General features: G+C 48.1%; 1 pseudogene; it reads right to left on the bottom strand.

The window, feature by feature from the left end:
* Positions 1–9,149: 9,149 nt before the first annotated feature.
* On the bottom strand, positions 9,150–9,306 carry LOC144135626 (U2 spliceosomal RNA; annotated as a pseudogene).
* Between the last annotated feature and the right edge of the window lie 2,339 nt (positions 9,307–11,645).

Genomic DNA, 11,645 nt, shown 5'->3' with positions numbered 1-11,645 from the left:
GTTCGAACCCGGGAACTCCGGATCAGTAGTCGAGCGCCCTAACCACTGAGCCACCGCGGCGGGGTAATACAAATTGGAAGCATTCCCAATTTTCCAATTAAGTTTGGTGTAGGGTGACTTCTTTTGCCATGAGGGCGCGCTGGCAGTGGTTTAATGTGAACATGGCGGCCTGCAAGAAAACAGCTGATTGTGCGTGTAGTCTGAAATCAAGGTATTTGGCGGATGCCTTAAGTGCGCAGAAAAATCTGATTGAAGGCCGTGAATGCTACACGCCTGCTGAGATCAACTGACAAGCAGCGCTGGGCTCGGAAATCAACGACAACTTTAGTCTGTGTTCTCGCTCGTCGCCTATCGATGACCGAGTGACGTGTGGTTCTGTTTATTTTTTATAAAATACCAGAAAATCATGACTCATCATGCACATGCAACTTCCGACAGACCGGAGCAGACAGGTGCAGCTGCTGATAGCTTGCAAACTCAATGGGGGAAATAGCCGACACGGCCTGCTTCTGTGGCAGCAATCACTCTTCTGCCTCGTAACGAGGTGATGCCGCCCACATGGGGCTAAACACTTGATGTTCCGTTGGTGTTCCGTTGGTGCTCTGTTCGGTTGATGTTGAGTTGTTGCGGTAGTTACTTTTTTTTTCCTGTGCATGATGGAGGAATTGTGATGATTATGCACCACTTAATTTGTTTAGAGAGAAAGGAAGCACTTGGTTTGATAACTTGTTCTAGTAACGTTATTTGCTGATCTGCTAGTAGATCCGTGGTCAACCAGGAAAGTTGTAGTTTGCTTTTATGGCTTGTGTAGAGGCTAATTGCAACTGGGCAGAAATTTGAGCAAGTTTGTTCATGTTCGCTGGTAAACAGCGCTTGAATTACATATGATCCAGGGCAGTGAGGTAGGCAGGACTGAGCAGTGTTGTGCAATATGTTATTGTATTTTGCTCGGTAGCGAAGTGATGTTGGTGTAGCTGGGTTGGGTGAGAGCAGTGTTTGAAGGGCTTTGAAAATACTTAGCATAAGCTTCTAACATAAACTTCCTTTCCGGTCGGAAGACCACTTACGTTTTTTTTTTAAATTATGGTCCATCTTATCTGAGGCGAACTGTATACAGGCCGCTCCAGTTAGGAAGAGAGCAACCAGTTGAACTTGAATAGGATAATAAATACCTTGTCAAAAAGTACCTTGAAAGCAGTAGCACTTGTTACTCATATTATGCGGTAGCATAAGGAGCTTGTGCGGCCATTCGGAATTGTCACCGTCTCGTGTCATCATGGAGAAGATTTCATAGCCTTGTGTTATCGCAAACCAAGCCAGGTGTCAGTTATGGGGCAATAACCAAGTGCTCAAAATGAAGGTGCCTGTATATTCTTAGAGCTGTAGTGCATTTCCAGTAACGGTGTTGCGTGATTTGTGATTGTAAACTAACCTCTACTCACACACCATCTTCTTCATGATGTGTCTGTGATGTTTACACATATTTGTCTATCAGTGAAGATGTTCTAGCAAATCAGCAGTCATTGTAGCAACTGTACCTTACAATAATTATTATGCATTGTTGTACAGCGGTGTCCATGCAGTAGGTACAGATTTTAGCACAGAGTGAAACCCCTAGCCGCATACTATTAAGCTAAAAGCTTAGCTTTGGTATATAAACATATTATATGTGCCAAAATGTTTTGTAGGCCTGAAAATGCATTATGTACATTGTACTATGCTGTATTTATTGTACAGGTAGCCTCTTTATGAAAGAAACAGGCACTTTGAACTCAATTTTTCAAAAATATTTTTCTTAACGACACTCGGAAATGCCATATGGTAACTGTACCTCAAGGTAAAGTATGCTTGTATGTGCACTGCCTTTTCTGCATTAGAAACACGCGTGTCAAATGCTGTGCCTTAAAAATGCGCTTACTGATGTATGATGCACTAATAAACAGCTTTGGTGTTGCTTTTTGATTCCAACAAGATTCACAAATATTTCTTGCTTTATTTCAGCACCACACTTTTGGTTCATGCATGTTCATCACACAGGTAATGGCCACAGGCACTCCACCAAGCTGGAAGGAGATAGAAGAGAAGGGGCAGGAGGGCTGACATACGCATTGACAAAAGGGAGTGCACAATGATGCTTTTCAAATAATGGGCGAGCTGCTTCAACACCTTTACCGCCTTCAGGAAAAGACTGTGCAACACGCTGCTGAGTGACAGTGAGGTATACTGGCAAACACACTGTCAATGAAGTGGCAGCAGATGGTGCACTTTTACGTCACTGCAGGCTTCTGGCGGCCCACAGGTCGGCCAAGAGCACTACCACTTCACAGTTGCTCACACACTTGCAGATCTGTGTTGTGCACTGACATGAGGCAATGACAGTGGCAACAGGAACAGTGGCTGATGTGACTCTCCACGCCAGCATGGTGAGTCGTCGCTACAAGCTAGATTTTCCTCCGCAACTGTCGCTGCACCATCCCTAGGTACGCCTGCCTCTGGAAACGGGTCGTCCTGCAGAGGTCGAAAGTACAGCACCGCATTGCTCTTCTCTGGAGGAAGGTGAGGAGGGATCCTGTCTCTACGAAGTAACCACCCTTTAGAGGTGGCCCGTTGTTACCTGGGTCAGTGGCAGTGTCGCCTGCATCCTCTGCAGACAGGGCCGCACCCAAACAGAGTCTGTGAAGTGCGGCACGCGCAGTGACGATGTACACTGTCCACTCCCACTGGCAGTGGTGAATCCCGTGCTTTTGAAAGCACCGGAAGCAGCTCTTCCGTGCACGAATACATCGCTCAACCACAAATTGCTTGAAAGGATGTGGCGTGTTGTACAGGCCTTCTGCTGTGTCGGTTTTGTGATGGCACGCAACTGGTCCAAGCAGTCATGGCTCCAGTGGGTAGACATAGTCTTCTGCATAACAAAAAATGATGTAGCTAAGCATGTTCTTTCACGGTGATCTCAACAGCCTTACAGAACGATCTGCTATGCAATAGAAGACTTGTGCGAAGTAGCCCACATTCAGGCTTTGGAATATGACATTCAAGAGCATACAGGCACGCAAGATTGAGATGTATAAGTGAGCACTGCTGTAAGGTCAGTCTTTTACCACCATATTGATATAAATGATGCGCTATGATTGCCTACACAACACAGGCGCTGTCAGGTGCATTTTGCTTTGGTTTATTCAACAGGAAAGGCTATGCATTTCAACAATGTAATATAAGTCCTATGTTCCTGCTGCAATTTTAATAAAGAAACGGGTGGCAATACACTGTATCATAATGCAACGTGTCAGCATTTGTGTAACTAGCCAGACTGATCCTTGTAGCTTTAGCAGATCCGGGCAAATGCATAGTGCTGGAGCTTATTTCATGTCACTGAGTTCGCTTCACGGTTAACATAGCTCTTTTACTGCTTACCCAGAAAAATTCACCGTCGTCCAGCAGGCCTTCCTCAGCCTCGGAGTGCCGCAGGACGACCGCCGTGGAAGGATGCGGTCAGCGCGTGTCCACAGCCAGATTGTGCATGTTTGTGCCACACATCTGAGAAAAAACACGCACAGCACGAGCTTACTCTAGCTGCCGAGACCCGCACTTGTAGCGGAACTCAAAAACAGTGGCCGATGTATACTCATTATCACGTTCGCAGCACAGAACCGCTTGCGGCTCGTTCGCAGCACTGCCCCCAGACTCCTTGATAGTGACGAGTGCCCAATCGACACACCCAACGACACCGTGGATGCTGACGCGGCGAAAGTTTAGGCAAATGAAGCCCTTCTTCGCTGCCGCCTTCTTCTCGGGTCTCCTCGGAAAGCGAAAACACCCCTTCCGAGACCCAACGTTCACATTGTCCTTCGCTACCCGCCGCAAACACTTTTTCATAATCGGTTGTGCTGCGCCGGCGTTGTCTTCATTTCCAACGGCGCCTTGAAACCCACCAGAGGCGAAGAAGCGCAGCGCGCACAGCACTGGCCGCTCCACTGGCAGCGCACTCACCCGCACAACTCCCAGTTCAACGGCGAGTTCGTCGCACAGCCCCTGCGCAGTCTCCTTGGAAGCGTCGAAATAACTCGTCCCGCGTGTCAAAGTCGTCTTCATGCACCCTCCGACACCGTTGCTCGCGCGGTCACCCGCGTATACGACGATGTAAACAGCCTTCATTTTTTGTCTCCAACGCTTTGAGACTATGTTTCCAAGATTGAAAAAATCGTCTCAATCTGCCCGCATTCTTAGGTGGGCAACATCAACACTTCTGGGCAACTTACGAAGTCAGTCTGTGACGAAAAAAAATCAAAAAGGCCGCCGCCCACGACCGACCAATAGGAGAGGTGCAAATGAGACACTTTTTCAGACAGTTTCGATTGAGAGCGATCCGTGAAACCGCCCCTGAACCACGCCGTAAGGGAAGAGATAAGAGGGAGTGAAAGAAAAAGGAAGAAAGAGGTGCCGTAGTGAATGGCTCCGGAATAATCTCAACCACCTGGGGATCTTTAACGTGCATTGACATCGCGCAGCACACGGGCACCTTAGGGTTTTTCGCCCATAAAAACGCAGACGCCGCGGTCGGGTTCGCGCCCGGGAACTCAGGATCAGTAGCCGAGTGCCTTAACCACTGAGCCACTGCGGCGGGTCGCTTTAGCACTGATAACTGTGACGTTAAGAGGACAACAATATTAACAATGCTGATCACTCTGAATAATAAAATGCATCACAAATCGAAGCGAACCACAATTTGCAGATAATAATTAAGGCATGTGCTACTCATAATGATTATAATTACAATGTAGAGCAGTATTGTTTGCGAAGCTATGTGGAATTATTTGTGATATAATAAATGACAACATATAAAATCAGCCAAAACAGCTTGCAAAAAGGAAGTGTATTAACAACCAAAGAATCTGGACGAGCTTATACGGGCGCGGTGAAGTTCAAGTAAGAAAAGAGCACAATGCCGCTCACTTATAGAGAAGTTTATTAACCTGCAAACAGTCAAAACGAACACACACGAGTGCAGTAAAGTTCTGGTGCAGTCAAATACAAATGTAGCCCAGCCCACTTGGTGTAACGACATATACAAAGAAAAGACTTTTTTGGGCTCACGTGTTGGGGGTGGAAACATTTATTACCAAGGAATACAGAGGGCGGCAAACCTCCTAACATGGCACGAGGCAACCCTTAGGGAACTACCCTTACAGCGCAAAGGAAAGCCCTGGGAGTGCTGCTTCAAACGCTATACGAATGGCAAGAAACATATACCACAGATATAGAACAGCGCTGACGAATTTCATCCGAAAATTCTGGGTCGTGGAGAAGATTCCCAAACAGTGGAAAACCGCTAAAGCAGTTTTCAAACCTTAGGCAACGAAACCGTTCACCCTAGAAAATCTAAGCCCTATATCCCTCACATATTGCGTCGGAAAACTGATGGAACACGCGATACAAACCCGAATAAACAACTTGATGAAGGCAGACTTATACCCCCAATAGATGACAGGTTTTAGATCTCATTTGTTCATGCAACATGTAATGATACAACTCAAACATGACATATTAGACACTAATCGCTCGATGCGAAAGTACCAGTGGGGCTTGACCTCACCAAAGCTTTAGATAGTATAAAACACGAGGCGATACTAGAAAACACGGCTTTTAACGGCGGGGAACGCACATACAACTACATTTCCAATTTCCTCTCGGGCAGGATAGCGGGCAGGATAAGTTTGGTGAAAGTCAGTCTCAAGACATTAACTTCGGGAGCATAGGCACCCCGCAAGGTTCGGTACTTTCCCCCCTTCTCTTCAACGTGGCCATGATAAAGCTACCAATGAGGTTTGAGGGGTAGATACATAGCTTGAACTTCTGCATGCATTTTGACATCACCATGCGGATGACAATTGGAAACAACGCACTCACCGAAAGCACACTACAGAGGGCCATAAATGCGCTCGAAAACTATGTCAGCCATAGGGGCTTGCAATGCCCCGCGCGGAAGTCTGAACTCTTTTTTTTTATCGACAGGAGACACGGCATGAAAGAGCAGAATCTCCTACACATGGTACAGGCCTTCGTAGTTAGCCATATCCCATATGCTGCCCCTTCCGATTTCTTGAAATGTCAGAATAGGAAAAGAGAGTATGAATTATGAGGCGGCGCACAAAGAAAGCTCTAGGATTGCCCATCCGTATATCCACTCACTGCCTCCTAGAGCGAGGCATCCGCAATACTCTGGAAAAAATTATGAAAACATTAAGAACGTTCCAAATCGAACGCTTAACCGGGACCGCAATCGGCAGAGCCATTATAGAAAAACTCCATCTGAGTCGAGACAACAGAACAACCGCCAAAGTCGACATGCTCGGATAAATTTAGGACAATATGACCACTACCCAGGAATATGCACCATATTCATCACTCAGTGCGCCGGGCCAGACGGGCAGAAGCGCTCGAGAAATGCCTCCGCCCCTACAAAGACGAGGACGGAAGTCGACGTGGATGCCGCTGACCATGACAAAAACACTATGACACTTGCGATCGCCCATAATAAACAACTACAAAAAATAAGTGCCTCCATACGATGGGGTAATACAGAGACTGCAGAGGAAGCTGCCATAGCACTCGCTTGTGCAGGCACAAAAGCCAGGCACATCATCAGTGACTCCAATGTTGCCATACTAAATTTCATAAGGGGCCGGGACCCCCCCCCTAACGAATACAAATCTAAGCTGTCGTGTAATAGACCGAAAAATTACACTAGTCTGTGCACAAGCACATGCATATCTGCCTGGCATTGAGACCGCACACGAGTTCGCCCGAAGCTTTTCCTTCCCGGCGCACCCGAGCGACGTGGTCTTCAGCGGCAGGGATCGCATGGTGGGATACAGAGAAATTACAAAACACTATCTTTTTCAACGAGCTCGATTTCCTCAGGCGGATAGATACTTGACCGAATACAGAGCCATGAACTGGCGCCGGCTACAAACTAACACCGTTCCAAATCCGGCCCTCTGTAGTTTATGTACCCAGAGCAACTTTCAGACCAATGCACAAAATGCGAACTTAAAGCCAACTTGGACCGCATACTATGGGAATGTGCTCATGCCCCCCCGGGAGGTACGAGGGGTAAAGACGAAAGGCGAACGTGAGGTCTTAGGCCCGTTCAACATGCATGCGAATTTATCCTGCGACGATTTGAGCTCTGTTGGTGTGTGACTGGGAAGAGCCGTCGGTCTGGTCGCAGACGGCTTGCTATCGAGCTCCGTCCGGTTGGTAATCAGCCGCCGCTTCGGTTTGTTCGCTCTGCAACTGACCAATGGCGAGCGCCGAGACGGCGTGCGACGTGGGGTCACGTGGGGTCATCGGAGCTGTTGCCGCGGTTGAAGCAAAACTGCTTAATCTAATCAAAACTTGCGAAATATTGTCTTGCATCTAAAAATACGCTACACACTCCGTGTGACTTTTCTGTCGCGTTTAATAATGAGTTGCCTATGCAAACCTCCCCTGTCATTCCGACCGAATTCGCTCGGTCGATGTTGCATGTGAAAGTAGGGACCGAAAATGGCACTGCGGCCTCAACGCCTACCCCGAATACTTTCGGTCGAGTCGCAGCATGTTATATGGGCTTTCCTACTGAGCTCCAACGCACCGACTCCTCTACAACTCGTCGGACTGGCCGAAGCCATCGCCGAGAGTCAAGACCTTTCGGCCGTCTTGTAGGCAGGTAGTCCTCTGGCGACCCTCTTTCTGTTGGACAATAAACGTTTTTTGTTATTCAGAGGAGGAGATTACACAGAGTGAATTATGTGCAAACAGACAGCCACTGCGTCCGTTGTAAGATGAAATACACGCTGTTCCCTCGGCCGATTAACGATCTCACTCTGTTCAGGAGAATACTTTTGCGAGCATCGCTAAAACATGCGTAGCTGCAGATGCCCAAATTAAAGAAAATTTGCGCAATATTTTCGTAGCGCAATATGATGAATATAATAACAGTTTGCTACAATGGTTATATTTATTATTTAATAATAATAATAATAATAATTGGTTTTTGGGGAAAGGAAAAGGTGCAGTATCTGTCTCATATATCGTTGGACACCTGAACCGCGCCGTAAGAGAAGGCATAAGAGAGGGAGGGAAAGAAGAAAGGAAGAAGAGGTGCCGTAGTGGAGGGCTCCGGAATAATTTCGACCACCTGGGCATCCTTAACGTGCACTCACATCGCACAGCACACGGGCGCCTTAGCGTTTTTCCTCCATAAAAACGCAGTCGCCGCGGTCGGGATTGAACCCGGGTATATTTAATATTTAACAGAGAAATTTTTTTGATACTGAAGACAAGCAAAATTATGTTTTTATTGTTTTCTTATCCCGACGCGGTGGCTCAGTGGTTAGGGCGCTCGACTACTGATCCGGAGTTCCCGGGTTCGAACCCGACCGCGGCGGCTGCGTTTTTATGGAGGAAAAACGCTAAGGCGCCCGTGTGCTGTGCGATGTCAGTGCACGTTAAAGATCCCCAGGTGGTCGAAATTATTCCGGAACCCTCCACTACGGCACCTATTCTTCGTTTCTTCTTTCACTCCCTCCTTTATCCCTTCCCTTACGGCGCGGTTCAGGTGTCCAAAGATATATGAGACAGATACTGCGCCATTTCCGTTCCCCAAAAAGCAATTATTAATATTATTATTATTTTCTTTCTTACCGTTAGCCTCAGAGGCAGCAGATGTGAAAGCTGGTTTTTGAGGAAAGGAAATAGCACAGTAACTTTGTCACTTATCTCGCTTGGCGCCTGAACGACGCCGTAAGGAAGGGATAAAAAATTTGCGGCGGTTTAGCTCTGGTTAAACCAGGAGTGACGCGGTAGCTACAGCTGGCCGAGACGAACTTGATGAGTTAAATTGCAAAGCCAGTCTTTCGCCGTTCCGTTTCGCGGGGCGTTCCTTCATCTTCTTCCCACTAGACACAGAGCATGCGCACAGCTTTTGCAGCTCAGTTTCGCCGCCGGTGCTGCCGCTGCTGTTGCTGACAGGAACAATGAAAAGGAAAGAGCACGGGTCGGCCCACTGGCTGAAGCTGAGCCATAATCGCTACCTCGTGCTTGAAGTAGGAGGGCTGAAAGGATAGGAGAGCAACGATAGAAAGAAAAGACGTGCACGCGCTATTATAATCCGGGCCGATCCTGGAGGCAGTGTTATACCGGGCCAACCCGTGCCGGAGTGCTTCTAGCACTCCGCCGCATTCCAAAAATAAGTTTAATATCGCGGGTCCCAATAGGACCCATAGCAGATAATAAAGGAGATATACAGATACGGAGATATATCTGAATATATTCTCATATTTGTTTCATCCTGGTCACGTGACCAACCACATGACGAACACGTCAGCAACCACGTGACAGCGTTGCGGCACAGCCACGGAATGGTAGCGCAGAGAGAGAGAGAAGAAACTTTATTTTGCTCTAGTTTTGTTCGTCTGCGTGTCAGATGACTTGGGTCATCTTCTCATGGACAGGGTCGTCTGCCCCTATTCCAGGGCTCAGCTGGATGCCGCCAACAGCTTGGCCCGCCGAAATAGACCAACTTGGTCGCACCGGCGGTCGCGGGAGAGCAATCCCTCCCACTGCTCCGCACTCGGGTTTGGTATGGCTGGGAACACGGGTATTCTCGGGCATTCCCACGAAATATGATATAGCGCGGGCTTTTCATTACACCGTGGTCATGTATCTTTTGTATTGCGTGGGGTGAATTTTGGTTAGTACATGCAGTTTACGGTAGGTGCCCATTTGCAGCTGTCACCAAGCTATAGCCTCCTCCCTGCTAAGTGATTTGTGTGGTGGGGGTAGCGTCTTCTGACCCCTTAAAATAATCTAAAATCGTCGTATATCTCTGAGGGACAGGTTCGAAAACCTCGGGGCCGCCTACGCGGGAAGCTCGGCTTTTCGTATGCTCTCGAGCTACCCTTTCGGCCTCTTGGTTCCCTTCGTGACCTGGCGTCCATACTATCGTATGGAAAAGTGGTCTTCCTTGCCTATCCTTTTGGGGTGCGCCGCAAGAGCGGAGTATGCGGAGCACGCTGCGGCTGATTCTGCTGTTCATATAGTTTCGGCAGGCTGCTTGCGAGTCTGATATGATCATTAAATACTGCTTGGACCAGTAGCCCTCCGCTACCGCTAGAGCTATGGCCGCCTCTTCGGTCTCGACTACCGTGCAGACGTTTAGAGATGCGCTAGGGATCTCGCGTAGGTCCGAGCCTATCACCGTTGCCACCATGTTGTAATTGTCTTGTCCTGGAATTTTGGCGTATCTGGCTGCATCCACATACATCGGTGTGTCCCTCGGGGCTAGTGTTCTTTGTATATAGGTGGCTCTGGCCAATATGCGTGCAGTGTGCAGATTTGTGTGCATATTTTGGGCAGTGGAGCCGCATTTAATGTTTGTCTGTGTTCGTCGGGAATTGCGTCTTTCCTTTGAATTTCTACTAGCGCTCCTTCGCAGCCCAGTTTTCTTAATACTTCCCTGCCCGTTGGTGTAAGCCTTAAACTTTCTAGCTGGGTTAAAAGCTGAGCTCTTTTGAGCTCGACTAGCGTGTTTAGGAGTCCTAGGGCCATCAACTTTTTGGTCGGTGTGCTGTTTGGTAATTGTAAGGCAGCTTAAGCGCGGCGTAGGATTGCTTCTGCTTGTTGTGTTTCGCCTTGGCAAAGTTAAAGTAGGGGAGACTATAGGTCATTTTGCTCATCACTAGGCCCTTGACGAGTTTAAGCGTCTCTTCCTCGCGCATGCCGTATCGTCTCTCGAGACCCACCTAATCATGCAAGCAACCTGCAGTGTCGATGCTTTTAGTAGGGCCAGGGTGTGAGTACAGCGCTGGTTCGATTGTATCCACATTCCTAAGTTTCTAAACATGGGTTTCTTTGGGATCGGTTTGCTTTCGAGGCAAATTTCGTGTTTTAGCTCGTCGCCGTCTGCCGGAACAGTGCGATTCTGTTTGCCTCACCAGACGCGGAGATTTCCCAATTTTTCTGTCGAGCACGCGAGGCCTTTCGCCTTGACATAATTTTCTACGCATGTTGCGGCTTCCTGTAGCGCAGCCATGCTGAAGGCTCAATATTCTACCGTAATATAGCTATCGCTACAAAAAGAGAGTTAAAGAAGGAAGAGAGAAAGAGGTTTCGTAGTGGAGGTCTCCTCCGGATAATTTCGTCCACACGGGCATCTTTAACCTACCCGCCGCGGTGGCTCAGTGGTTAGGGCGCTCGGATCTTGACCCGGAGTTCCCGGGATCGAACCCGACCGTGGCGGCTGTGTTTCCATGGAGGACAAAACACTAAGACGTCTCTGTGCTGTGCGATGTCAGTGCGCGTTAAAGATCCCCAGGTGGTCGAAATTATTCCGGAGCTTTCCACTACGGCAGGTGTTCCTGCTTCTTTCGCTCCATCCTTTATCCCTTTTCTTACGGCGCGGTTCAGATGTCCGCCGATATCTTAGACAGATACTGCGCCATTTCATTTCCGCCCCCCCAAAAAATTTATTATTTATATTATCTTTAACCTACACTGACAATCCACAGCGCAAGTGAGAAAATTTGCGGTGACTTCGCTAACACTGGAATTCACCGAGAAGCAAGGCAGCTTGGCAATCAGCTGAGGCTCTTTCATGGCAG

The sequence above is a fragment of the Amblyomma americanum genome, chromosome 5 (genome assembly GCF_052857255.1).
Source record: "Amblyomma americanum isolate KBUSLIRL-KWMA chromosome 5, ASM5285725v1, whole genome shotgun sequence".
Classification (NCBI taxonomy): Eukaryota; Metazoa; Arthropoda; class Arachnida; order Ixodida; family Ixodidae; genus Amblyomma; species Amblyomma americanum.
The sequence above is the reverse complement of the archived record's forward strand: the minus strand, read 5'-3'. Positions and strand labels throughout refer to the sequence as shown.